This window comes from Notolepis coatsorum (genome assembly GCF_963971535.1).
Source record: "Notolepis coatsorum genome assembly, chromosome: 11".
NCBI lineage: Eukaryota > Metazoa > Chordata > Actinopteri > Aulopiformes > Paralepididae > Notolepis > Notolepis coatsorum.
Genome location: NC_140175.1, coordinates 43,421,033 through 43,448,825, shown reverse-complemented (window position 1 = coordinate 43,448,825; position 27,793 = coordinate 43,421,033). Strand labels below are relative to the sequence as shown.

The following is a 27,793-nucleotide window of genomic DNA, read 5'->3' as shown; positions in this document are numbered from 1 at the left end:
ACCTCTTCCATGTGGCACTTTAACACTGACCTCAGAATGTGATTTTATATAATGTTTTTATGCAAGCAGATTGCAATCAGTGTGTACTACTACTAGTACTACTGTGTGTTCTGTTTACTTAGTTTACAGTATCCTGTTATAGAATAAACCGCTGCCAGACACAGCAGAGAGAGAGAGAGGACAGGCATGACAGAGAGGACAGACACAGCAGAGAGAGGACAGACATGGCAGAGAGAAAGGAAAGACACAGCAAACAGAAGACAGACAGAGTTCATCGTCGTCTCTCTCTGGTCAGAAACAACGTCACCACATCCGTAATGCTCTCTTTGATGCATACATTGGACCATGTCTACACCAACATACTGTAGGAGCAACAATACATTGGACCATGTCTACACCAACATATACTAATGTACAGTTTCTACGCCGATGTACAGTTTCTACGCCAAATGTATATACACTCCTTTTCTGGACACTTTTGTATCACAAACAGTACTGTATTTGCAAATCTGATATGTCATAAATGTATAGATGTAGCAGTACTGTCTATCTGTATGTCATGTATGTCATATATGTTATGATGAATTGAAAATGGGGGACCCTGATGTAAACAAGACGAAAGTCTTTCTCTGGTCTGCATCCCCTTAACAATTGTATGTATTGAGCTGTACTGTACTGTACCCATTCTGCAATCTGTTAATAAACTTTTCAATCAATCAATCAATACTGTAGGAGCAACAATACATTGGACCATGTCTACACCAACATGGAGAAACAATACATTGGACCATGTCTACACCAACATAATGTGTATCACTTGTGCCGCCAACTCAGATTCCCCTAGGTTAAAAAATAAATACGCAATTTAAATCAGAAAATGTTCCATGTTGACTATTTCTGACTTCTGACAAGTTTTTTTCCATTAACTAAAAAATAGACAAAAATGTCATCCGTTTTCGTCGACTAAATCTAGACTAAAACAAAAAATGTTTTGACAAAAACTGACTAAGACTAAAATGCTCAGACATTTAGTTGACTAAAACTGACTAAACGAAAAATAAATGAAGATGACTAAATATGATGAAAACGAAAAAGGAGCACTTGACACATGACTAAGACTAAAACTAAAATGAAAATAGCTGCCAAAATTAACACTGCTCATACTGAAGTTATTCTTGGTAAAATTTATTATTATTATTATTATTATTATTATTATTATTATTATTATTATTATTATTATTATTATTATTATTATTATTATTATTATTATTATTATTATTATTATTATTATGTAGTACATTATAATGATAAAGAGATCAAAAAGTGCTCAAAAAGAAGTATAGGTAATTATATAATCCTACCAGTGGAGGTTATTGCATGACAACTAGTGAGGCAGTACTTCACTAGTAATATACAGACAAAAAAAAAATATATATATTATTACATATATATATATATATATTTATTATTATTATTTTTTTTTAGAAATGTTTTCCTCTGTGAACAATGCCAGTGAATTTGAACAAAAACAATGACAGTGATTTTTTTGCACAGGTTGGGCTTAAGAATATAATTATCCAATCAAAATAGGCTATTTGAGTTTAAAAAAGGCGGGTAGTGAGGTGGAGTGCACTTGATTGATTGGCGTTCACGTCGTACCACATTGTGTTGACAGCCTTGAAATCCAATCAGAGAATGCCTGTGGACCTGCACCTGGACTGTGTGGCGTGACTGGCGTCAATATGTTCTAGATGTTAACTTTTTTTTTTTTTTAGATTGAATGAATGAGTTTTTAAGAACATGTTTATTATAAAAGCGAACAGTTTTAGTATCTATAAAGGTAAGATTACTTTGTGTAAAGTCATCCTGATTAGAGACTTTGTCTCACGGCTCAGCTGTCCTCGCGGGGGAGGAGTTCGATTTACACGTGAATGAATGCAGGATTTCAGGCAGCCAGGCAGGCTCGTTCTGCTTTGTTTACAAAATCAGCTATTTAGCCATTAGCCATTAGCTGCTAAACTAGCGTTAGAGTCGAGGAAAAGCAATTGATGCTTTGGATCTAATGAACGAGGGCCTATTGGACTTTGTTACACAGCTGTTCTCAAGTGGATTTCGTGGAGGGGATATGTCATGCGTTTATGGGTAAGTGCAAAATAAGTCTCTCCTCTCGATCTAACGTTAGCTAGCCGCACAACCGGTAGCTAACATGACTGTCTATGAAGTATACACTTGATAACTGGTGATGTGCTGCTCTCACTCTCACAACTGTGTGTATGTGTCCCGCATTTCACTGTATGCGCTGGTATGTATGTGACAAATAAACTGTGTGTAACTAGGAGGGATATGAGGACTGTGTGTAACTAGGAGGGATATGAGGACTGTGTGTAACTAGGAGGGATATGAGGACTGTGTGTAACTAGGAGGGATATGAGGACTGTGTGTAACTAGGAGGGATATGAGGACTGTGTGTAACTAGGAGGGATATGAGGATTGTGTGTGTGTGTAACTAGGAGGGATATGAGGACTGTGTCACTAGGAGGGATATGAGAACTGTGTGTAAGTTAGTGCTCTCACCAGTATCTCACTGTGTCAAGAGTTACTCCAAGGTATTTATTACTAGTGCCTGTTGTCTTTAACTGTAGTGTCTGTCTGCTGTCTTCATAACCACACTGTCTGTACTTCTTTATTATCTCCCGTCCTCCCCAATTTTTTAACTCACCAGCCACTACTGACACACACATTGGGGGATGTTTTATAAATATAATATAATATAATAATTTGTGCTTCACCAAAAAACTTGGTCAGCAGCCGCCACTGAATCCTACCCCTTCATACAACATGTGTTTTGCTGGTGTGATGTGTTACTGTTACTATCAAGGTCTAATGTTTCACATCACGTAGGGATACTTTCTAGTAGGGTTATGACTGTGTTGACTGCCCTGTGGATGAAGCAACATGGAGCAAGGGATTTAACTTGTTGTAAATTGTTCTTCTCTGTCTATCTCTGTCTTCCTGCATGTGTATGGCTGGCATAGTGAAAACATGATCAGATGCAGGGAGACAGGTTTTAATGGCTTATGTGTGCACATAGTCAGAGGGCAAACATTTTACATTACTGTTATACCTTTGTTTAAGATTTTTTTTTGTAAAAATTGTTCTAAAACATGGGATGTAAGGAAAGTGAATGGCCTGAAAGGTTTTGTTTATAATTAGTACTTACATGTGCAGATAAGGTACATAAGGTACGGGTACATGTTTACTTAATTACAGTACTTGATTACACACATACCACTGATTTGCACACATAGTTTGCACTATTGTAAGTAGTTGTCAACATCTGTCTTACACCATGTGGGAAGACATCCCTGAAGAAGGTGAGGGAAAAAAGCTCACTTTAGCAAATTAATTATTACCTTAGTTCACAGAAGAGAAGACATGAAACAGTTCAGTCGGAGAGGTTAAATGCCATCTTGTAGCTTTAGTGAAAATTCTCAGTAGTACAAAGTGAAAAACAGCGGTACAACCGGTGCAAGAAGATGAGAGCGCTCTGACCAACTCCCCATGGCCTCTTTTATACTTTTCAGTAACTCCACCTCTTGTGGAGCCTAACATCAAACTCCACTCTATCCCCTCCTTTGCCCACTCCTACTTTTCTACATTATGTTTTAGACAGCATTACTTCTTCCATAGGTCACCAATTTGCTTTTAAGTTAAGTTGAACCTTTATTAATCCCCTTGAGGAAATTCGCTCTCTGCATTTGACCCATCCTAACTATTTAGGAGCAGGGGACCAACTCCAGTTGTAATTTACTATTTGCTCATGGTGTATTTTCCTGTGATGTGTTGACCTTGGCTAGCCTGCCCTTACCTCATTTGCCAACAATCCCTCTCTTCCTTGTTCCTTCATCTTTGCATCGGGCTCCCTTAGTTTGTTTTCCCACAGTTGCTCCGACCGGATCCCATTGGTTTCTCTGTCATAGGTGGCTAATTTTTAAACGAACTCCACTTGAAGTTTACATTCTTTTGCCCCAGTAAACAGAGCCTGTTGAAACCTGCTATCGGCATGATCTGACTACGAGATATGGTCCAGGGATTGTTCAAGATTAAATCTCCCCCACAGCCACTAACATTAAACCTTAATTTGGCTATCAAAGTGCTGATTGCAAGGGAATAGTCAAGAACAACACATTCATGAAAGATGCCATTGTACATACGTTTTTTTTTTTTTTTTTTTTTTATCTACTTTTTCTCCCATTTTCTATTTTTCTCCCATCCCAATTTCGTATCGTCCAATTCTACCCTCCCCTGTCTCGAACGCTGTTAGGCCATGCCTCCCACAAGCCGGCTGCAATGTGGACTAAGCCTTACATCACGTGTCCCCTCCGGTACTCGAGGAAGCAGCAGTCACATCTTTTCACCTGCACAGCGCAATCTCTCACGTGTCGGGGGTCTGCGTTTGGAGGGCACGCCGCCCCTGTCGCTTCCTGATTCTGCTGCGCAGGCGCACCAACCGACCTGTAGGAGTCGCTGTCCACAACGTCCGATCCCCACCCATCAGCTTCCCACCCCCTAATACTGCCAATTGTATTAGTATGAATGACCAGCCAAGCTGATAGCAATGCGGAGAGCTGGGCTCGAACCCAGCGTCTCCAGCATTGGTGGTGAGCGCCTTGCCCACTGCACCACCTAGCCGCCCTACATATTTTATTGTTCATGCAAGACTGGGTCAAATGTATAGTTCTAAAATGCATAACAGGAGAAGTGGCAGCAGGATTAAGCATCAGCACACAGTGGATTAAACTATAGTTGGACACAACAGTGGCTTCCTCACCTTCTCAGGCGAGTATCATGTTGATTTCCGATTTCAAAACATTTCCGATGACCCCTTCAATGTGGATTCTTCGATGTGCTATTTTTCTAGTGTCCTCTACATCTCTTGCAGCCAGTTGATAGCTGCCTTTTGTAAATACTGGGCGCTAGATCCACAAAGAATGGATTGCACGGAGCAAGTTGCACCCTTACAATTCATTATGAATTGAAAATGGGGGACCCTGATGTAAACAAGACGAAAGTCTTTCTCTGGTCTGCATCCCCTTAACAATTGTGTGTATTGAGCCGTACTGTATTGTACCTATTCTACAATCTGTTAATAAAATTTTCAATCAATCAATCAATCTGCACGGTGATTGATTGAATGAATTGCAGAATGGGTACAATACAGTACGGCTCAATACACACAATTGTTAAGGGGATGCAGACCAGAGAAAGGGTCCCCCATTTTCAATTCATAATGAATTTTAAGTAAGGGTGCAACTTGCTCCGTGCAATCCATTCTTTGTGGATCTAGCCCTGGGAGTTTAACCTCTGCACACAACATGCCAACTTTCCTGTATATCAAAACCTTTCGGCCAAGACAATGTCCGCTGGTAACATATTGTCAAGAAAACCACAGTTTTGTCACTTGCACTGCCAACCCAGCCTTTTGATGGGAAACTAAGAAATCCCTTGTGTGTAACACTGCATCAAATATGTCATAGTGTGATTGTGCTTGTAGCTGGAAAACCCACTTTCAGGTTGGATGGTTTCTCATCACACTGTCTTTGGAGGAAACATGAAAGAGATGGGCCAGGGAGAACTTTCCTTTGGTACGACATGGCATATGTCATTCCAAAAAATGGAATAATGCCATAAAGATTCCCAGGTTTGGCAGCCTTGTGTGCCCCCTCCTCAGTGTGTAGCTGACCACTTTCTCCAGCATGGCGGTGCCCAGTCTGGGTCAATCTCCATCATCTCTTATGCAGGTTGACCTGCAATAGCATTAAAAGTAAACAGCAACTATACAGCAATAAGTACAGAGAAGTACAGAGTCCAACAACGCCTGCTGGTCCAATTCTACAACCGCCATAATTCAGCATCCTCACCTCATCCATCACAGTCTGGTACGGTTCCACTGACAAACACACCAAACACCAACACATCACCAAGACAGCCTCCAAAATAATTGGCTGCCCCCTCCCCTCTCTGGACTCCATCTACACCTCACGCACAGTCACCCGCTCTGGTAAAATAGTCAACGATCGCTCCCACCCAGCACACCACTTATTCCAGCACATGCCCTCAGGTCGCTACAGGTCCATTTTAACCAGACACACACGCTTCACAAACTGTATTTTCCCCACAGCAGTCCGAACACTAAACACCCTGGCCCGCCCCCCTTTGCACAGACGGGCAAGCATCCGTCACTGACTGACACTGTTACATGTGACTGTCCTGTATGTATTTATGTATATGTATTTATTGTGGGGATTGGGAGATGGGAGGGGGGCGTTTGATGTCTGATGTTTCATGTTGATGTCCCAGTACTTAACAAACTGTACCACAAACAATTACCACCAACCATCGTTGGGTGGCATTAAAGTATCTTGTATCTTGTATATTTTTCTGTTTAATATATTTTTCTGTGTCAACGGTACTTTTTATTTTTTTATCTAATGTTGCCATTTTCACTATCAGTAAAGGAAAAAAAATTCACTTGAGAGATGCTCAAACCTACTGTACAACAAAATGACTGGATATGCTTTAATTAAATTAATACATCTGTAAAGACGCATCAAATGCCAAAACAAACGCATACCTTTCACTCAGCATTGTCTGTTTTATTGAAATCTGCACAGCAACAGGGACAACAGTAGGCGCTATCTTACTTGTAGATGCATTTACAGAGGTAAGATTGCTGAAACTTGATAAGTTCAACTAAAGTGAAATATCCCTTTAAAAAGACGATTAACCCGTTTCTGCTATCATGGGTGTCTGTCATTACTAACGCAACTAATCCAAAATGGTAGCTACTTTAGAAGACTGAAAACCAGCACATTTAGTAACATTATTTAAACAACAATAACTCTTACCTTTATGAAAATGTCAAAAGCAAACAATCATGAAGGAGAGTACGTAGGAGTACTACGACTATGCTTGCACCTCATGGTACCAAAGCACCTCAAAGGCGCTAAAAACAAAATTACAAACATCTCAAAACAAACTGGTCAGACTACTGCTTGACCTTACTCCTAGAACCCACCTCACCCCTGCCCACTTTGACAACCTAGGATGGCTTAGAAGTACAGCAACTTGCAATGGGCCTGGTCTACAAGATACACTACACAACCAAGGTACCCATGTACATGTCAAAATACTTCCCAAAGGTCAGTGAATACCACGATCACAACACCAGAGGGAGCTCCACAAATCATGTTAAACCCAGATTCGGCTCAAACAAGGGACTAAACACGTTTCGCAATTATGCCACATCAATGTGGAACGCCCTACCCAAAGCTGTAAAGGAATGTGAATCACTACCCACTTTCAAAAACACTCTCAAAAAACACCTAAGGGAGACTGCAACTCGAAACTGGCCCCTGTAAATGTCCGAACACAACCCCCTCCAATGTACAGTAAATTACCAAGTATGGTCTTGTCAATAATCCAATGTACAGTTTTGTTTGTACAGTTATACAGTGTCCCCCACCCACCCCTCCTACCCAACCCCCCCCCCCCCACTCCTACCCAACCCCCCCCCCCCCCCCCCCCCCCCACCCACCCAACCACCTCCAATGTACAGTCCCCCCCCACCCCCACCTACCCAATCCAATGTACAGTTTCTACGTCAAATGTATATACTCTTTTTTCTGGACTCTTTTGTATCACAAACAGTACTGTAATTGCAAATCTGGTATGTCATAAATGTATAGATGTAGCAGTACTGTCTATCTGTATGTCATGTATGTCATATATGTTACGATGAATTGAAAATGGGGGACCCTGATGTAAACAAGACGAAAGTCTTTCTCTGGTCTGCATCCCCTTAACAATTGTATGTATTGAGCTGTACTGTACTGTACCCATTCTGCAATCTGTTAATAAAGTTTTCAATCAATCAATCAATCAGATGTGGTTGTTAGCGTTGGGGTAGGTGTTGGACCCATGCGCAGAGTAGAACAGAGGAGGCGGAATGCGATGGTTGATCCTCACAATATAACAATGTCTTTATTGTGAATAGCGGATCATTCAGTAGCACGTAGCAAACAAAAAGGGTGAGACACACAGTCTCCACAAACCCTATATAACGTAGGAAAGAAAAGGCGAGACAACTCAGTCTCCGCAAAACTCTATACGAAAACAAAACACTTAAACAGGGGAAAACAAATTGGAGAAAGACAGTCTCAAAAACGGGATAAGCTAAAGATAACACAGCACTTGATGATGCTGCAGACACATACACTCAAATATAATTACGTACACAATAATGACGATACCGATAACCACGGTAAGAAATGTATCCTCCAAAACGGGAGCGATAAGGGTTGCTTCTGGCAAGTGTACTCACGTTAACGATCAGTGAACGATAAACAAGGAGTACAGCAGGTACCAATCAGAACAATCAGGGCAGAACGACAGGTAATTTACCACTGGCCAACGCCAGGGATTTTGCTCATGTAGCCGGTCCAACGCTGAACCTGCCACTATTTCGACCATGCCTTGAGTGGGGGTCGAACCCCGGGCGTCCTCACCGGGGCCAGCAACACAAACCGCTGCGCCAAGAAAGGAATTCCTCCCTAATCGCTCAGTTTGGATGCCTCTGGGGAGTGAGTTTTACTTCCATGTACCGTAGTCACACTATCGCGGTACATATCCGTTACATTCACCCCCCCTAAACTCACACCACCCAAGGCATCCGGGTCACGGCACCACTGTAGCCGGTCCAACGCTGAACCTGCCACTATTTCGACCATGCCTTGAGTGGGAGTCGAACCCCGGGCGTCCGCACCGGGGCCAGCGACACAAACCGCTGCGCCACAAAAGGAATTCCTCCCTAATAGGCCGGGAGCCAGGTCCACCGCTCAGGATGTTTTTTGCTACCTTTTTTTCATTATTATTTCCTGTTATCCCATACCATGGGTCATCACAAGTTGATAATGACCACCCCCAACTCAGCCCCGTTTGGCCTCAGGGGTCAAAAAACATATTTTTGGGAAAGGCTTCTGGCGAAATTATGTAATTGCAAATATGAGGGTACTGCAACTGCATAAATTGTCAGATTAGTCTGAAACTTTGCATGGTGTATCCTGACACATAGGGGAAAGTATCAGAATAATACTCTGGGGCTTACTACCTTTCTATTGTCAAATATCACACTCAGAATACCCCAAAAGACTAAACAATTTCTGTCCGCCTGACAAATTGTTATCAAAAGTGATCATTTTCAAGTATTTTATTATACATGTTGCTGCCTCACATGGATATGAAAAACGTCCCACATCTATAAGCTTCAATTTAAGTCCAAGATTACCTTTCCATCTAGAAGATTACACCTGATATGACCAAAGTTCTCCATTGTACCTCAAATATATCTAAAAAATATATTAAACAAGAGTTGAGACTTAAGTAATGTACTGCTATACTATCTGAAGTGAATTACATGAAAAGTTAACAATGTTACTCCCCCTGGTGGAACAGGGTATCACAGTGCAACATAAAGCAGTGCTGACCCGGTTACACACACCAACCAACCAAAGCCCTAACCCTGTTTCATGTCACATCCCACCTGAAGTTATTGAGCAAAGACAATTTTGGGTAAGTTGATCTATTTTTTTGGCTGTGGGAAGAGATTGAGTCTATTACGAGATTGGTATTTTTCTATATGAAAGGTGGCAACTCAGCCCAATGTAGCTAGCCAGTGAGAGCAGGAGCGGCAGACTAGCTAGTGAGAGTAGAAGTGGGAGAAAGATTATGAAATTATAATTATTAAGAAATTATAATTATTAGCAACTCTACTTCTAGAGTGATAACATTAGCTAGTTAGTTTGTAGATTGTTAGCTGCCAGCCCAATGTAGCTAGCTAGTGGGAGTGGGCGACTAGTGAGAGCAGAAGTGGGATATAAATTATGGTGTGTGTGTGTACACATGTGTGTACAATGGTTGCAATGCTACGCTATAGTCAAGGTGCCAAAGAGACGACAAGATGCCTGGATACCTTGCCAGAGTGCTTCCATGCTGGAAGCTCTTGAGACTCCTCGATGACAAGTATCTGGAAACGTATGAACCACTCTCTGCAGAATGGGCTGCATTTCTGGAAAATCTCACTCTGAATGAATCTACTCTCACTGAAGTGCTCTTATCAGAAGATGTATCTCACCACATGGCAGAATATCATGCATTTAGAGAAGCAGTGAGAAATGGGGAGCTGGGAGAAACTGTACAGTTTTAGATGGAATACATGGACTGCACCTGGCTCGTCCTGTCAATGAATAAGGCAATCAAAATGAATGACTATGAAGGATACAAAGCCACCCTAAACAACATGCCAGACCTCTTCTTCTGCTCAGACCAGCAGAACTATGCTAGATTCCTCACATACTTGGGATAATTTCTTGAACACATTGAGGAAACACATCCAGGATCTGATAAACTTTTGCAAAACAATAGAAGAGACGTGATAGATATCAGTGTTTTCAGCCGTCATCTGCCGTTCCAGGAAGTCTCTGCGTTGTGTTTGTTGTTTGTTTGTTGATGGCAATCTTACTGGCTGTCACACTGTCTCACCCCGTTGATGCATCCGTAACAGAAGAATTAGTACTGGAAACGTGATCTCTTTCTCAGTAGGATGTTTATTTTCATAAACGTAGCATCTCGTAAAAAAATGTAAGTCTTTGATGGTCTAATCAATGAACCTAGATTTTTTTGTATCCTCTTTTTCTTTGCCTGATTTTTCTATTTTTCTCCCCATCCCAATTTAGTCGTTATGCCAATTCCCCCCTCCCCTACCTGGTTGTTGTGCGCATGTTCCTCCTACTGGTCGGTACAAGGGAACCCTGAAGTCCACCACATGCTTCCTCCGACACATGTGGAGACAGCCAGTGGCTCTCTTTCCACCTGGCAGCGAGGACTCTCATTGGTGAAGCGTAACGTGTGGGAGGTCACGCTGCCTTCACCATTTCCTGCCTTTCGCTGAGCAGGCACCCAGACCTGACCTGTAGGCGTCGCTGTCCACAACACCAGATTACCACCCACGACTTCCCTCCCCCTAACTCAGCCAAACGAATTAGTATGATGACCGGCCCAAGCCGCAGGCAATGCTGACTCCGGGAGTCGAGACCGCAGCCTCTTGCATTGGTGACGAGCGCAATCTCCGCTACGCCACCCGACCGCCCCCAATGAACCTAGATTAATAGATTAATCTCTCTGACACCCGCTTGGTGGTTGCGGCCTATCTGTTAGCCTGTAGCTATCGGTTCTGTTAGCCAGTAGCTAGCTCTGTCCTCGTGGCCATTTCCCTTCCCCCTCCCAACGCTCGTCAGAGAGCTGGGAGCTCTATTGGTGTGATTCATCTCGCCGTCGCCACCACGTCTGACTCAAACCGGAACTCACAGCTATAAAGTTTTTTCCCTAGCAACGCCACCCCTATCATACTAAATGTTTACATTCCCGCGACTGTGCGGGTGACCATGCCTCTCTCTATCTGACTTCTCTATCTTTCCCACTCCCTGTCTGTCTGTCTCTTACAGTTTACAGTTCAACACATACACAGGGGATCCATTACTGAATATCTACCTTACATACACATATGAAAACCAGATGAAACCCAGTGATTTCCTTCAGACGTGAAATCACTCCAGCAAACAGTAGAAGCATTTCAGTGTTTTATCAACCCATTTCAGCTTGAGACTTCTCAGCCCTTGACAAGTTTGACTTCAGGAGCAGCTATGTCAGAAGAGGTGCGCTATGATGTGCTGAATGCCCTGAAAATGGCAAAACTCAAAAAGAGGAGTTCATCTGTGATCGACTTCAAACAAAAAAAGTAATTTTCTTTGAACCTATCAAGAGGAACAGATTCAAGACAATGTCATCTACCATACCTAAAAGGAAGCTTGTGGCATCAAACCAGAAAGTGATCCAGTACAAGGCCACAAGTGGGTTCATCTTTCAGATCTTCGTCAAATCACAACAACTCAAGTCACAAAAACCTATCCCTTGACTCTGACGCCATACTCCATCTCAACAATCTATGGCTTTTTCACAAAAACCAACAAAGCAAACGGAATAAACTTCCTTCTCCAAGCCAATGGGCTCTCATTCAAGATGGAAACTCCTCATTCTACATGCATGATGTGCCACGAACAATGAAGAATATATCAGAGTACACCACTGCACCTTCAAAAGTCTACCGGCTACAGCTGAAACAATATTCAGCACAGACACTTACCTTGACCATTGAAGGAGAATGGAGCTTCTTTAAGGAAAGTAGACTAGGCTGGACTGAAGTTTAAACAGGTGTGTCCTCCCTCATATCATGCAATCTTACATCATCGGACAAAGATCCCAGGCTTTGACGAATCCCCCCTTAATCCTGAACCAAGATCCTGGTGACCTGGCTTCAACATTCTGGGTTATGTTATCTTGACTTGCTTTGTACACATTCTACTTCTTGAATATTGTTTGGTGAAGACAAACACAACCCTTCCCACAGAGGTCTGTCAACGTCAGTGTTTACAGAGCTCGAGGGGAGGATAGTGTCTTTACATGACTTCAATATCACTGAATTGTAGATTAATAGTAATTATGATTTTATGGTAGTAACCATACATTTTCCACTACAACCTCTTTATTCACCAAAATCAGCTGAGAGTAATCACAGAGGTTGTGGTGAACGTTTTATGGTGAATGGGCTAAATGTTCATCGACAAGCGGTTTGGTTTATTACATATGAAAGTCCATTATGTAGTATGATAACTACATCTCTGATGTTTATAACAAAACAAACCGTTTGGAAATCGGTTGAAAATTTAGCAAGCTATGGTTATTTCAATAGTACATGCACCATAGACATTGTTATGTGTGGGCATGCTGCCTGTTCCAAGATGGCCGCCATGTGGCAACATCGGTCTCCATTGGCCAGCAGCACAGGTGAGTCATCGAGCCTTATATATGTCTATGGTCGGGGGACTGTAAGCTGTAAGTATGGTCGCCCCCGGTGATGATGTCACTCAGTCCTCCTAATCTACCCCACAATGCAAAGTGTCCGGGAAGAAATAAGGGTAATGCTTTAATGTTCTATTTTCTCGATTTGAGGTACAGTGGATAATTTTGGTCATGGCAGGTGTAATCATTTAGATAGAAAGGTCATCTTGGACTTAAATTGAAGCGTATAAATGTGGGACGTTTTTCATATCCATGTGAGGCAGTGACATGTTTAATAAAATACTTGGAAATTATCACTTTTGATGACAATTTGTAAGGCGGACAGACAGGGTTTTTTGGCCCCTCAGGCCAAACGGGGATGAGTTGGGGGTGGTCATTATCAACTGGTTATGGCCCAAGGTATGGGATAACAGGAAATAATAGTGAAAAAAAGGTAGCAAAAAACATCCTGAGGGGTGGACCTGGCTCCCGGCCTATAAGCGCTCAGTTTGGATGCCTCTGGGGAGTGAGTTTTACTTCCATGTACCGTAGTCACACTATCGCGGTACATATCCGTTACATTCACAGTGGTATTTTTGCGTCTCACTGATGCAACCAAGGCTATCCGATGCCTCTTATCTCCTCTACCTGCTGGCCATGGATTTTTTCCAGCAAAATGTATCAGCATTCCCAGGGAAAATCTTTGAAGCTAAAACCAGAGCGTTCTCCAAATACTACTACAAGTATCCCTTGGGTGGAATACTCAAGGCCTCATACAAACATGCTCAGTAAACACGAGAAGACCGCAGTACACATCAGAAGCCAAGTAGCATTGAAAACATTAGGCACCAGCCATATCGATTTAGCTCTCGATGAGCAAACACGAACTTCACAATCGAAAGGTTAGGGAGAATAGAGATATTCTTAACAAACTGATCGATGCCACCTGCTATCTAGCTAAGCAAGAAATAGCATTTCGGGGCAATGAGGAAGGCAAGGACTCTTTAAAGGTGACATGCATTATAGTCTCTAGTATTGTATTATAGTAATAGGAGTTAGTATCAATGTGTTTTTGTGTCTAAATATCATATTGGCGGATTGCTCTCATTCAGCTCAGACCATTTCCTGCTAGATTTAATTAGGTCATCCTGATTTGAGGCATATGTTGACGTCAGCGGGCGCTGGGTAAGCGGACAGTGATCTGATTGGCTCTGTGGTTGTAGCGCACCAAACAGGGTTTGACAGAGCGAGCGAGAGAGAGAGAGAGAGAGAATCAGATAGACCCTCGCGACAGAGCACACATACACACTGTGCCGCGTGGAGCTGCTCCCGAATCAAGAGAGAGAGAGAGAGAGAGAGAGAGAGAGAGAGAGACCACCGTGCAAACACTCCGCGCGCAGGTCCCCCCCCGATTCGGGAGCACAAGCTGCAGCGCGGCACACCCCCCCCCCGAACGGGAGAGGGAGAGAGAGAGAAGGGGACCCGCACAGAAACACCGCCCCGCGGAGAGCAGAATGATAGAGGGAGAGAGTGAAAGAAAGAAAAAAAGAAGAAAGGAAGAGAGAGGGAGGGAGGGAGGGAGGGGGGGGGCCTTATCAATAACGGCCTGTCTTTTTTCACTGCAATAGCCCCTGGTCTGCTGGACGCACACAAGGAAGTGAATCCTCTCTCGCTCTCGCTCTCGCTCTCGCTCTCTCTCTCTACCAGTCACAGACTGTGTGGGCTGACTGTCACTCAAAGTGCTTATGGGCGGAGCCAGGCCATAACAGCCTGAAATCCTGAGGCTGAAAAATTATGGTTTTGAGTACTTGATTAGAAATATAAAACCTTACAGATGTCTTCAATAGACTCACAGGAATTGTGTAAAGTTGCCCAAATAGTGCTAGGAATAGCAATGCAGGTCCCCTTTAAACCGTGACAACTACGTGGAACTGATTCATCTCATTGCAAAATATGATGCGAATTTAGCCACCCATTTAAGCTCATCCACTGTTTTCTCTGCCCCTTCCAATAAGATCCAAAACGATCTGATTGGGGCAATCGGAGACGTTATCATCAACAACATTAAACATGAGATTTCTGAAGCCCTCTTTGTTGCCGTAGAGGTTGATGAATCAACAGACTGAACAAATAAAGCACAGGCATCAGTAATTCTGCGCTATGTGCTGAACCAAGAAGCGAAAGAAACATTTTTAGGTTTTGATGACGTGAGCAGTGATAGGACTGCTGGAGCTATCGCTGAATATGTTTTGAGCACTTTGGAGAAATGTAACTGCTTTGACAAATGTGACTAGCCGTAGACAGTAGGGACTTGTTGAGGCATCTTCAAATTATTATTATTATTTTTTAATTTTTTTTTACATATTATGAAAGTACAGATTCATACCTTCAAAATAAGCCATCACTTGAACATTTTGGTGGGATACTTTTCAAGCTACTTCCTATGAATCATGGTGATTATCACAAAACCTAATCAGAGAAAATGGCCTTGACATTTTTACACTTAGTGTTAAAAAACTACAACCCTACCCAGAATGCATTGTAATCCATGGCCCCCTCTCTCTCTGGGGGCAATTAACCTTCTGTAGTGTGGTAGTGAAAGGTTAACTTTCTGTAGTGTGGTTGTGAAAGGTTAACCTTCTGTAGTGTGGTAGTGAAAGGTTAACCTTCTGTAGTATGGTAGTGAAAGGATTATGTCTGTTTTAATTTAATAAGTGGTCTTTAACACTTTCCATGCCAGCCTCCGTGTCCTATTTACCCTGTTGAATGCCACCGCTCTATTCAATGACAGAGCTCTCACATTTGTGAACGCATAAACTCTATCTTAAATTATGGCTATGTGTCTAATACGACCGTCGCTTATCAATGACTTGTTTGCAGTCAACATTGTCGAAACGGATTTTTTTTTAATCGGTTCATTTCCGCTTTATACCATTTTGAAAAACGCATTTATTGAAACTTTCAGAAAAAAAGAGATTCTGCAGGAATCGCGCTTTACTGTAATACACAAAACACGTTGTAATTTTTCAGCCTATTTATGAATAGTTTTCAAATAAATGCTAGATTATTGATAGTATATGTGTACTTATGCACGCTATAGAAGCGTGCTGAAAAATCCATTATCTTATTTCCTGATCAGCTACACACACTCACAGCCACATACACACATAGGGGACACGTTCATATATAGGCGAAAACACCTCTGATTATCAAAATACTGGTAAAATAGATTCCTTACCTCAGATCAGATGTTCTCCAAAAAAATTATTCCAATTCCTGATCGCCATTCCAAATATCGATCGCGTTTATTGATCCAACGCTGGGTGGTCAAAAGACATATTCCACGCTGTTTTGATGGTGGGCAATGACTGGGATCGTCTCCAGTTACTTGTTTGACAAGTAAAATGTGGATTCCGGACTCTTTTTTCTCCATGCGTTTCATTTAATCCAATCCAATGGGGTGCAGTACCATCCGGAGAGACGATAGGGGGCGGTATTTTCCCTGTTCGAGCTCAGACAGATCCCCACTGGTAACGTGAGGCTAGATTGATGAAATATGAATGGAAATCGCTAATAAAAAAAATAACGATTAAACAACGATATTTCTCGTCGTTGGCACTCAACGGTTGGCATGAACTAACGAGATTTCTCGTCGTTGGCACTCAAAGTGTTAATGTCAGTAGTGTACCAGAGCAGACTATATTTTTAGGAAGGAGGTTGAAGAGGAGTATCTTGACTTGACTTTGCATTAGTTTGTGGTTAACTATCCAGAGCTAGTATTAGGCCGTGAGCCAGGGCCCCAAATTTGGGCCACAGCTACCATCTTGGGGGACTAACTTTCATAGTGATTTTTTGGAAGGTATACACCCCTGCTGCTAGAAAATAGTGATAGCAATGCAGCAGTTGCCTCCAAATGTGTGCTATCATATCTTTTATAACACTACCAAGCATATTTTTCAGGCCTCCTGTCCGAAATTACATGTCCCAAATTAATCATGATAGCTCCTGAACCATAAGGCCTATATCACTATATGCATGTGTCTGGTCTCCTTTGATAGGTAACAAGCTAGGACATATGAATCCAGTGTAAGTAAACCCACATATATTACCATTCCAGAGTAAATGGAGATACAATGAAGGAAAACATCATATTTATATCCTCGCCTGGTACATAATCTTAATTTAAAAGGCAATATGACCATTATTACCAATATCACATGGATAATAATGCAACTGAATGTGTCCTCCTACTCCTTGACTACAAATGTAACTCTGGATCTGATGAAAATAAATTTTTTCTTTTTTTCTTTGACATTTATGATACAATTTATAAAGATATCCCATTTGATCCATGGACATGACTTTTAAAGGCTGTCTAGATCTATAATTATTATTATCTGACTCCACCCACCCATATGAACAAACATTTTATTGGATGTCTATAAGCCAACCACTGTTCCACATCATCTAAAGTGGACTGCATTAGAGCCACACCCCTCTTTCAGCAAGCATGGCCGATCGTGATGCTAGGAGAAAGCGTAAGGAACATTTTAATCAAGTAATCATGTTTACATTTTTAACACAAACCACCTTCTACTTCCTTATGCAGTAAAAACATTGACGGGTAATACTGAGCTCATCCAAACACTGAACAAGCTTGGGCATGGGGTCTATTACTCCCAACTTGAAGAGAATGACACTGCTCTGTGTCTCCAAAAGCTAGCAACAGCCTCAACTCAAAGAGTTGTACTTCCAGCATCAATCTGGCATGGGACAATATTGATAGACTTGAGGAAACTCTCACTGGAAAGGGCACATCACATAGAGTCAATGGTATAGTTGTACAGGCCAATGTCTATGGACCACAACTACCAAGAGCTGAGCTTCCACACATTGAGAAACTGAAGCAGAGATCAGTCACCATTGAGGACCAAGAACTGGGAGTATATGTAGCAGGTGCGTGTGTGGGCCCACAGCCTCTCCCAACCAGGGAACACTGTGTCCAGGAAACCAAGGAAGCTGCTCTTCTTGCCTGCAAGAAGAACCTGGTGTGGGCACTTGCAAGGCAAACAGATACAGAGAATAAAACAATCCCAAGCTGGACTGGTTTTAATATCAGCACCAGGGACCAAGAACCAATCTCACAAGATATAGTTGGGTATCTGCCAACCATCAATTCACCAGCCACACAGTTGACCAGTGTTTGAAATCCTGAATCAATCAGAGATAATCAGAAAGGAACTGCATCTAGAATCAATTGTGGTGGTCATGGATCAAGCACTATATGCAAAAGCCACTGAAATTGCCTGGAAGCACAAAGAGCGCTTCTCCAACATTCTTCTCAGAATAGGGACATTCCATACCATATGTAATGCCATCCTAGGAAAGCGATTTCGGGATGCTGGTCTAAAGGACATATGCATAGAGGCTGGAATTGTCGCAGAGGGTTCTGTCAATGGAGTCCTTACTACATAACAGTTGAGCACCGCAGTGCATTCCTGGGACAGTTAAGGGAGATGGTGCAAGGTAACAAATCAGAGGTTTGTCATGCGGAGCTACAGCAGCCAATAATCCTGAAAGATGAGGAAGCAGTTTCAGCAGTGGTTAGCCTCATACAGGAATGGGTCAACCCATTTGCAGAGAAGCGGGACCTCATTAGAATCTCTACAGCAAAGACAGCCCCCAAGGAGATTGACTCCGACCTGATGAAGGCATATGAGATTGGTGAGCAATGCTATGCAATCTTCAAGGATGAGAGACTGGAGAAAGACCCACCAGCAAAGAAATTCCATGACCCAATGAAAACCAACAGGCTAAAAACATTCAGTGATATGTGTAAGAAGAGAGAAGTCAAATCAAGTGGGAGGGCAATCATCTTGAAAGCAAACAGGTCTTTGTTTGGACACATCAAAGTGATGGCACAAGGGCGCAGTCTACATATGGAAGATAGATATCCTTTCTCATCCCCTTGGGCGATTTTCCTGGGCCCTGTCCACAGTCCACACCAGGCGGATTGCTGAGAAAGACAAATAAAGCTACTTTGGCCACGACCTTGCAGAAAAATTTCGCATTAGCATAGCAACTCCCAGGGAACTCTGCTACAGTGGTTGATGGAATGAACTTGGTCCAAAGAGTGAAAGGTGATCAAGTTACTTTCAGAGATGTTGCCACAACAGTTCTGGGTATGGCTCTGAGGGAAGGCAGTCAGAGTAGCAGAATAGATGTTGTGTTTGACACATACAAGGATAACTCTATCAAGAACAGTGAAAGATCTCTATGGGGTGAAGAGACTGGTCATGAGTTGCAAGGTATCACAGATGGTGAGGCAGTGTAGGAGCTTCCTGACCAAAGTCAAAACTAGTCTCATTAGCTGTATAGTCGATGAATGGAGGAAGGCAGAGTACAGAGCAAAGCTACAAGACAAGATTCTGTATGCAACTGTGAATGACAAATGTTACAGAATCTCATCTCAGGACAGTGAGGAGGTGTCAGCTCTTCAATGCCAACAAGAAGCAGATGGCCGCCTACTTCTCCATGCTGCCCATGCCACAAAGAGACGGATACCCATCTGTAGTTATCTGCTCAGAAGACACAGATGTCTTTATCATGTCTTTAGCGTTCTGTGACAAGATTGAGGTCCCATTGTTCCAGATGTGTGGCAGTAAATCCCGTGCAAGGCTTGTGGACACCAGGAAGGTTGCTGCCACTGTTCGCGTAGAGGTGTGTAGGGCTCATCGGGTTGCATGCATATACAGGATGTGACACTGTAAATGCTTTTGCAGGCAAAGGGAAGACAAGTGCCCTAAAAATTCTGACCAGCAATAGGCAAAATCAGGACACATTCTCAGAGTTTGGTCAGGAATGGGATCTCTCCCCAGAGCTGAGGGACAAACTAGAGGCATTTACATGTCTCCTGTATGCCCCAAAAGCATCAACCACCAAGGTCAATCAGCTCAGATATCACATTTTCTATGCCAAAAAAGGTGAACTTGAAAGTCATCAACTCCCACCATGCAAGGACTGCTTAACAAAACATGCACAGAAAGCCAACTACCAGGCTGGTATATGGAGAAGATGTTTGGAGAAGGACCCACAAGTGCCAATCCCTGTTGGCAGAAGCCTGAAGATGGAGAGAGAAGAGGAAGCTGAACAGTTGGTGGTGGACTGGATGGAAGGCCAGCCAGCACCCGATGCCGTCCTGGATCTACTGGCCTGTAACTGTCCAAAAATGTGTTTACTCCCAAGATGTAATGTAATGTAAAAGATGACATGTAATTTCGGGCAGGAGGCCTGAAAAATATGCTTGGTAGTGTTATAAAAGATGTGATAGCACACATTTGGAGGCAACTGCTACATTGCTATCACATCTTTTCTAGCAGTAGGGGTGTATACCTTCCCAAAAATCACTATGAAAGTTTGTCCCCCAAGATGGTAACGACTAACCCTACTGGCTCACGGCCTATATGAGGAACAGCATGGGTTGTGGCAAGAAATTACAATTGTGTGTATTGAGCCAGCATAACTGGACCACATACCACTTTAACATAACCTGTAGAGGTCTTTTTGACATACTTGCGGCACACAAAACAAGTTAACAACTCACCACTGTCTACAGCCCCCGCATCATACTGTAGCCTAGCCAGTCTCTTGAAACTATCTTCAAACTTCCACTGCTCTGGAAACTTTCTTTTGTCAGGTGGTCCCACTCATACTTTTCGTCTGAGAAAGCCGCGTGGGTTTTCTTTTTAGCGGCCGGCTTACTCCTTCCATATGGTTCCACATATTTATAACCCATTAACGTTATTAAGCTAACGTTAGCTAATCGGGCGTAACGTTACAGTGCAAGCAGTGTAAACAAGGAGAGATTGAGGGCTGCTGGGGATAGCTGATTACCCAGAATGCTGTGCTAGAGGGTAGACGCATGCTCCCTGTGCTCCCGACGCCAATCTTATTATACCAACTTAATGCTTGCCTAAAGAATTGACTAATGTCACTGTTACACTGAAACCGCTCTGCCTGCTTAGACATTTAGTTTATTGTCGGATTTAATATAAATGTTATTTATTAAATGAGTGAAGGATTACGAAGCAAAGGCCCTCCCGACACTCTAGCAGATATACAGCCAAGACGACGGATACGTCACACGCCAACAGTCATGACAGACTCAGCGGAATTAAATCTTGGTGACCTAATGAAGGCAATTAAAGACGGGACTTATGTCTCAAACAGAATTGCCAACCAAGTGGATAAAATCCAATCTGCCTTGACAGCCATGGATGGAAAGCTGACAGGTTTGACAACAAGAGTCGATACAATGGAACAGCGGATCAGTGACGTCGAGGACCACACCCAACACTCTGACAGCCGGCTTCAGAAATTAGAAAAATAAATCATATACCTGACGGAGAAAAATACTGACCTGGAAAACCGCAGTAGAAGGTTTAATCTTAAAATCCACGGACTTCCCGAGGGGAGAGAAGGTCCCGACCCAATCGCCTTTTTCGAGACGTTCTTTTCGAACCTGTTCGGCTCTGACGCTCCCCTCCCGAGGCGTATTGAACTACAAGCAGCGCACCGCGCCCCAAACACGCGCCCAGCTAAGTGACTGTTCTCTGAACATTTGAACTGTTTCTTCTCTTTATTTTATTTTTTCACCTATAGGCTATGCCTACTACTAATATTGGAGGAGAAACTATCACTAAATAACTGCATAGGAGCCTACTGAATATTTATACCAATATATTTAATGAATGATCTACTGCGTTGAATTAGAGCAGTCAACTTGGCTATGTTGTGGTAGCTGTTTGATCAATATGTGCAGTGCAGCTGAATGGTTGAATGAATGAATGAATGAAAACTTTATTTAACAGATTGCAGAATGGGTACAATACAGTACGGCTCAATACATACAATTGTTAAGGGGATGCAGACCTGAGAAAGACGTTTGTCTTGTTTCCATCAGGGTCCCCCATTTTCAATTCATATAGACATTTATGACATACACAACATACATGACATTTATGGCATAGGGACATATAGGTATTTAGTACTGATACATTTGTGACATAGGCGGTATTCAAATATACAGTACTGTTACCCCTAGATCCTGACAGAGTATATACATATGATGGGGAGGGGACTGTACATTAGGAGGGGGTGGGTGGGTGGGAGGGAAATATACATACGGCGGGGAGGGAATATATACATGCGGTGGGGAGGAGACTGTCTATTAGGAGGTGGTGGGGGTTTTGGGCATTTACGGTGGCCAGTTTCGAATTGCAGCCTCCCGTAGGTGCTCTTTAAGGGCGGTTTTGAATGTGGGCAGGGATTCACATTCCTTTACAGCTTTGGGTAGGGCGTTCCACATTGTTGTGGCATAATTGCGGAACGTGTTTAGTCCCTTGTTTGAGCCGAATCTGGGTTTAACATGATTTGTTGAGCTTCCTCTGGTGTAGTGGTTGTGGTATTCACTGACCTTTGGGAAGTATTTTGACATGTACATGGGCACCCCGGTCGTATAGTGTATCTTGTAGACCAGGCCCATTGCATCCGTTCCGTTTGTCAACCCTGTCCTACTATAGCAGGGCTATTCAACTGGCGGCCCGCGGCCAGATCCGGCCCGTGGGATGATTCTGACCGGCCCGCCAAAGATTACATGATACATGATGAAATAAAATAAAAATAAAAAATTATATATATATATATTTTTTTTTTTACTTTTTTTCTTTTCATGTCAACGTTAACACGCACAATTGAGCCAAAAGTCACTCAATTAATGACAGATTTCATTGATAAATTGAGGGAAAACTTTGCAAGTCGATTTGATGAATTTGACATGTCCAGAGAATTGATGCATTTTGTGAGCAACCCATTTGCCAATGTAGCTGCTATTTCCACAAAAGGACAAGAGTTCCTTGCATCACTTCACATTGATGAAGGTCTCCTGCAACTTGAAATAATTGACATGCAAGCATCATCTGCTCTGAAGCAGGCACTTGAGAATGAATCCACCACAACATTTTGGATAAAGTGTATTCATGTCAAGACATTCCCCAAAATAAAAACGCTGGCAATATCTGTGCTAACAATGTTTGGCTCAACATACACCTGTGAATCCAGTTTCTCTCACATGAATGCCATTAAAACAAGCAACGTGCCTCCTTGACAAATGAGCATTTGCATCACTGTTTGCGGGTAGCCCTCACTTCCTATGAACCCTCTTTCTCTGCCATTGCCCAGTCAAAGAAGTGCAATCGCTCTCATTAGATGTGTGTATGTAGGCTAGGCCTGTCTGCCCCCCACCCCACTGATGTTTGAGAGTTAAGAGTGGACAATAAGTGCTAATAAGATGCTGTGATTTGCTGTTGTTGCACAGACATGAAGCACTTTTTCATAAGCTCAGCTGCACTATAAATGTGTTTTTTTGTTCAAGTGTTGATGTTAGAATGTTCAGATGCACATCATGCACTTGTTTGTTTGTTTTTTATTTTATTTTTATATTGAAATGTTGAAGAGGAGATGTTGCAGTTGTTGCACAGTCATAAATGAAGCACTTTCTGCAGGAGATGTTGCAGATGTGGCACATAAATGAAGCACTTTTTTTGAAAAGTATACTACTTTTGCAATGTAGTTAAATAAAAGTTGTGAAAATGTGGTTGCGTGTTGTGTCAAGTGTACATATATTCATAGGACGGGGAGGCGCCGTGGCAGTCCGGCCCCTGGCCCCTTGGGTTTCTGACAATGTGGCCCCCTGAACAATTTAGTTGAATAGCCCTGTACTATAGGTTAATGTAGCGGGTTTTGTTTATTATTATTATTATTATTATTATTATTATTATTATTATTATTATTATTATTATTATTATTATTATTATTATTATTATTATTATTATTATTATTATTATTATTATTATTATTATTATTATCATGATCATGATCATTATCACTTTTCTTTTTATTTATTTTTTTTACTATTTGTATTATTATTGCAGCTTCTTATTATGCGTTTTCGCGTGACAATTAAATAAAGTATGCAAACTCTGTGATTCAAGTATAATAATAGTCTATCAAAACGAATATTGTAAAAACTGCAGTTTGTCTTCTTAGTTTCAAGGCTCATTTCATGCACATAGCCTTATACGTCGACGCCGTGATCTGAGGTCTGATGACCGGGCCTGACTGGGCACACGGTCTAACAGACTCATAATATTAATTTAGCAAAGATATATGGCTTAGGTATTTAAAAACATTGTCACAAGAGCCCCATTTGTTCTCAGTTTTAGGGAAATTTGGTTTCGGGACAAAATGTATCTCTTGGATACAACTTCTATACTCCGCCCCTACTGCCTGTGTAATCACCAATTCTCAGAGGTCTGATTATTTCCCCTTAACGAGAGGAACACGACAAGGCTGCCCACTCTCTCCTCTGCTCTTTGCCTTAGCAATTGAACCACTATCAATCGCCCTCAAGTCCTCCCTGCTTTTCACTGGCATTTATAGAGCTGGACGGGAACATCGGGTATCTCTCTATGCTGATGACCTCTTATGTCTCGGATCCGTGCAACTCTGCAGAAAATATCTTACAAATCCTAACATCTTTTGGCTTGTTCTCAGGTTATAAGTTAAACATCAGTAAAAGTGAGTGTTCTCCTATAAATGAGGCAGCTAAGCAAATCCCCCAAAGCTCTTTACCTTTTCATTTGTCGCAGAATGGTTTCAGTTACCTGGGTATTAACATAGCTCACTCCCTCTCTTCGTTAATTAGGGACAACATCACAAAATTAGTTGTGGATATTAAATCTGATCTGATACGGTGGGACTCTCTCCCTATCTCTTTGGCAGGCAGAATTAACTCTGTTCAAATGAATATTCTGCCAAGATTTTTGTTTCTTTTCCAATCCCTCCCGGTGTTCTTACCTAAATAATTTTTTTAAATGTTAGACAAAACTATTTCAACTTTTATCTGGGTGGGCAAGAGTCCAAGGGCACGCAGAGCGCTTCTCCAGGAAAGCAAAAGTGAAGGTGGTCTTGCACTGCCCAACCTTCTACACTACTACTGGGCAGCAAACCTTCAGAGAATTCAAAAATGGTACAATTTCCCTAATCTCAACTGGTGTATAATGGAGAGCCACTCTGCATGTCCGTCATCTTTGATGGCGCTTGTCTGTGCCCCCCTGACCTCTCGTTGTCCTGATCAGATAAAAAACCTGGTAGTACTTTCCACACTGAAAATCTGGAACCAGTTTAGGAAACACTTTAGGCTTAAGACAGCTTCCCCGCACAGCCCGATCTGCAACAATCACCTATTTAAACCTTCCAGCTCAGATACAGCTTTTAACCTATGGAGAGAGAGAGGTTTGACCCGTTTTTTAGACTTATATCTAGAGGGCTCATTTGCCTCTTTCGAAGATCTCCAAGCTAAGTTTAACTTACCCCATTCTCACCTATTCCGCTATCTTCAGGCCTGTATACGCTTGTACCAACCTTGTACCTTTTCCTCAGTCCCCAACAGGCTCAGTGGTTAACAAAATACTCTCTCTTCCCAAGGCACAAGGTGGGATCTCTACTCTATACGATCTCATATCATCACTGGAAGTGTTCTCGCTTGCAGGGGTTAGAGGTAAATGGGAAGCGGAGCTTGACCTGGCTGATGGACAGTGGGACGAGGCAGTATTTAGGGTCAATAATACATCATCGTGTGCTCGTCTAAGTTTAATTCAGTTTAAGATCTTGCACAGGGTCCATTTTACAAAAGCTAGACTTAACCTTTTTCCAGACACAACCGATATCTGTGACAGGTGTGGCCTGTCACCTGCCAATCATACCCATATGTTCTTCTCCTGCCCCAAGCTGGCTGAGTTCTGGTCTTGTTTTTTCGACACGATAGGCAAAGCCCTAAACATCAACCTAGAGCCATGCCCCTTGGTAGCCATCTTTGGGGTGCCCCATACACCTGCTGGTTTCTCCAGGAAGGAACTAGACGTTGTAGCCTTCGCCTCACTCATAGCCCGTAGACGTATCCTCCTGCACTGGAAAAGCCCAAGCCCACGTCCACCACCTCCTGGCTCAAGGACTTGATGTCATATCAAAGGTAAAGTACTCTCTAAGAGGCTCAATTGCCAATTTTTATGACAGATGGCAACCTCTAATCACATTGATAAACACTCTCACATCCCTTGACCCTGACTGATCCTAAAGAAATACTGATCCTAAAGAAATACTCCTTCTCTGAGGTGAGCACCTTATATACCCTGTTGTAAACTCCGCCCACTGTATATTCTATCCTGGTTATTTATTATTATTATCACTATTATTATTTTAATTTTAATTTTATTTATTATCATTATCACTATTATTATTTTAATTTAAATTTTATTTATTATCATTATAATCTTTTAATTTTTAGCTTTATTTTTGCCTGTTTTCGATTTAGTTTAGTTCTTGTCTTTATTGTTTTTTCTCGTCCCTGTTCAATTTCAGTCCTGTCCGTCATGTCCCATAAAAGCAAAAAAAGAAACATGGTGATATGTTATATATTGATAATCAATCTTTGCTTCTCTGTACCAACTATGTTTCACCAATAAAAGATATATATATATTAAAAAAAAAGATTGAGGGCTGCAAAAAAAGGCGACTGTCCTTTATTTTACATGACTATTTTGTTCAAATCTGCCGGCCATTGGCGCTTTGCGGGTGCTTATTTTGTTCTCTGTATATATATATATATATAATTGGTAAACTGTCTGGGGCTTTTTTTGCCCCCCTTAACTGATTTTCGAGGGCATTTGGTAAATTTTTTAGGGCATTTTGCCCCAAGCCCCCGTTAACTTCGAACCCTGATACACACGCGTCTAACCTGACTTGTTTGTTATTTTCTTTGAGTTTTCCCTATTGAATGAATTTACTTTCTTATGGCATTAGGTTGCAATAAATCCACTCGAACGAAATTCGTTCGCTCATAAAATTCGTGACATTCTAAATGTGTTTTAATGTTGTTTAATGACAAAACGACCTGATTCACATTTTATGATGAAGGTCTTTTCGGAGTCAGTACGACGCGTGTAATAGACACTGGCGTTTGTCACAAGTTAAGTTGCTATAACTTATAACGTTAAGATAAGTGTACGTGTACGTGTACATTTCGTTCTCTCTGCTATTAAGAAATGTTTGTGAGTGTGACAAATAAACTTGAAACTTTGTATGTTGTGTCTGTCCACTATGTTTGTTACTTTTGTTATTCCCCCCCCTATGTAAAGCGACCTTGGGTCTTTTGAAAGGCGCTATATAAAATGAAGCTATTATTATTATTATTAAGATGGATAGTTAATTATTGAAATTACAATGACAAACCTTCCTACAACCTAATGAGAGATCTTTTGGCTCCACAGCACCCGGGACGCGTGTATGCCTTCTACAACAGAACTTCGTTTCCGCGTTCGAGTTTTGCGCTCTGATTGGCCAGGTCATGTGACATGTGCGCCAATCGTGGGACAGCAAGTTCTGCGCCTATTTCCGGGTCTAACAGCCTGCAAACTACCTGGCATTCTATCGCCATGCTCTAAGACAAACTCTAACCTTAACCAACTTCGAAAGAGTGCCTAAGCTTAACCGTCGGAATCAGGGCAGGCGTTCTATCGCCATGCTCTAAGACAAACTCTAACCTTAACCAACTTCGAAAGAGCGCCTAAGCTTAACCAGTGTAGAAACTTGCGGTCCCACGATTGGGCGTACATGTCACATGACCAGAAATGACCTGGCCAATCAGAGACGCGGAAACAAAGTTCTGTTGTAGAAGGCATTCAGGCACCCGGGACACGCTGCCAACAAGAGACACACAAAC

At 42.1% G+C, this 27,793-nt stretch overlaps 1 protein-coding gene across 4 annotated transcripts in view; it reads right to left on the bottom strand.

Moving 5' to 3' along the window:
- The window catches only part of LOC311237326 (alpha-(1,3)-fucosyltransferase 7-like), a 148,847-nt gene that overhangs the window by 83,257 nt on the left and 37,797 nt on the right, over positions 1 to 27,793 (bottom strand). For 3 of the 4 annotated variants that reach the window (XM_084325144.1, XM_084325146.1, XM_084325147.1), the window contains exon 1: positions 3,414 to 3,541. The exons of the other annotated variant lie outside the window; for it this stretch is intronic. The gene's annotated coding sequence lies outside the window, so the exon portion shown is untranslated. Of the gene's footprint in view, positions 1 to 3,413; positions 3,542 to 27,793 lie in introns of those variants that run through there. 4 annotated transcript variants of the gene reach the window in all.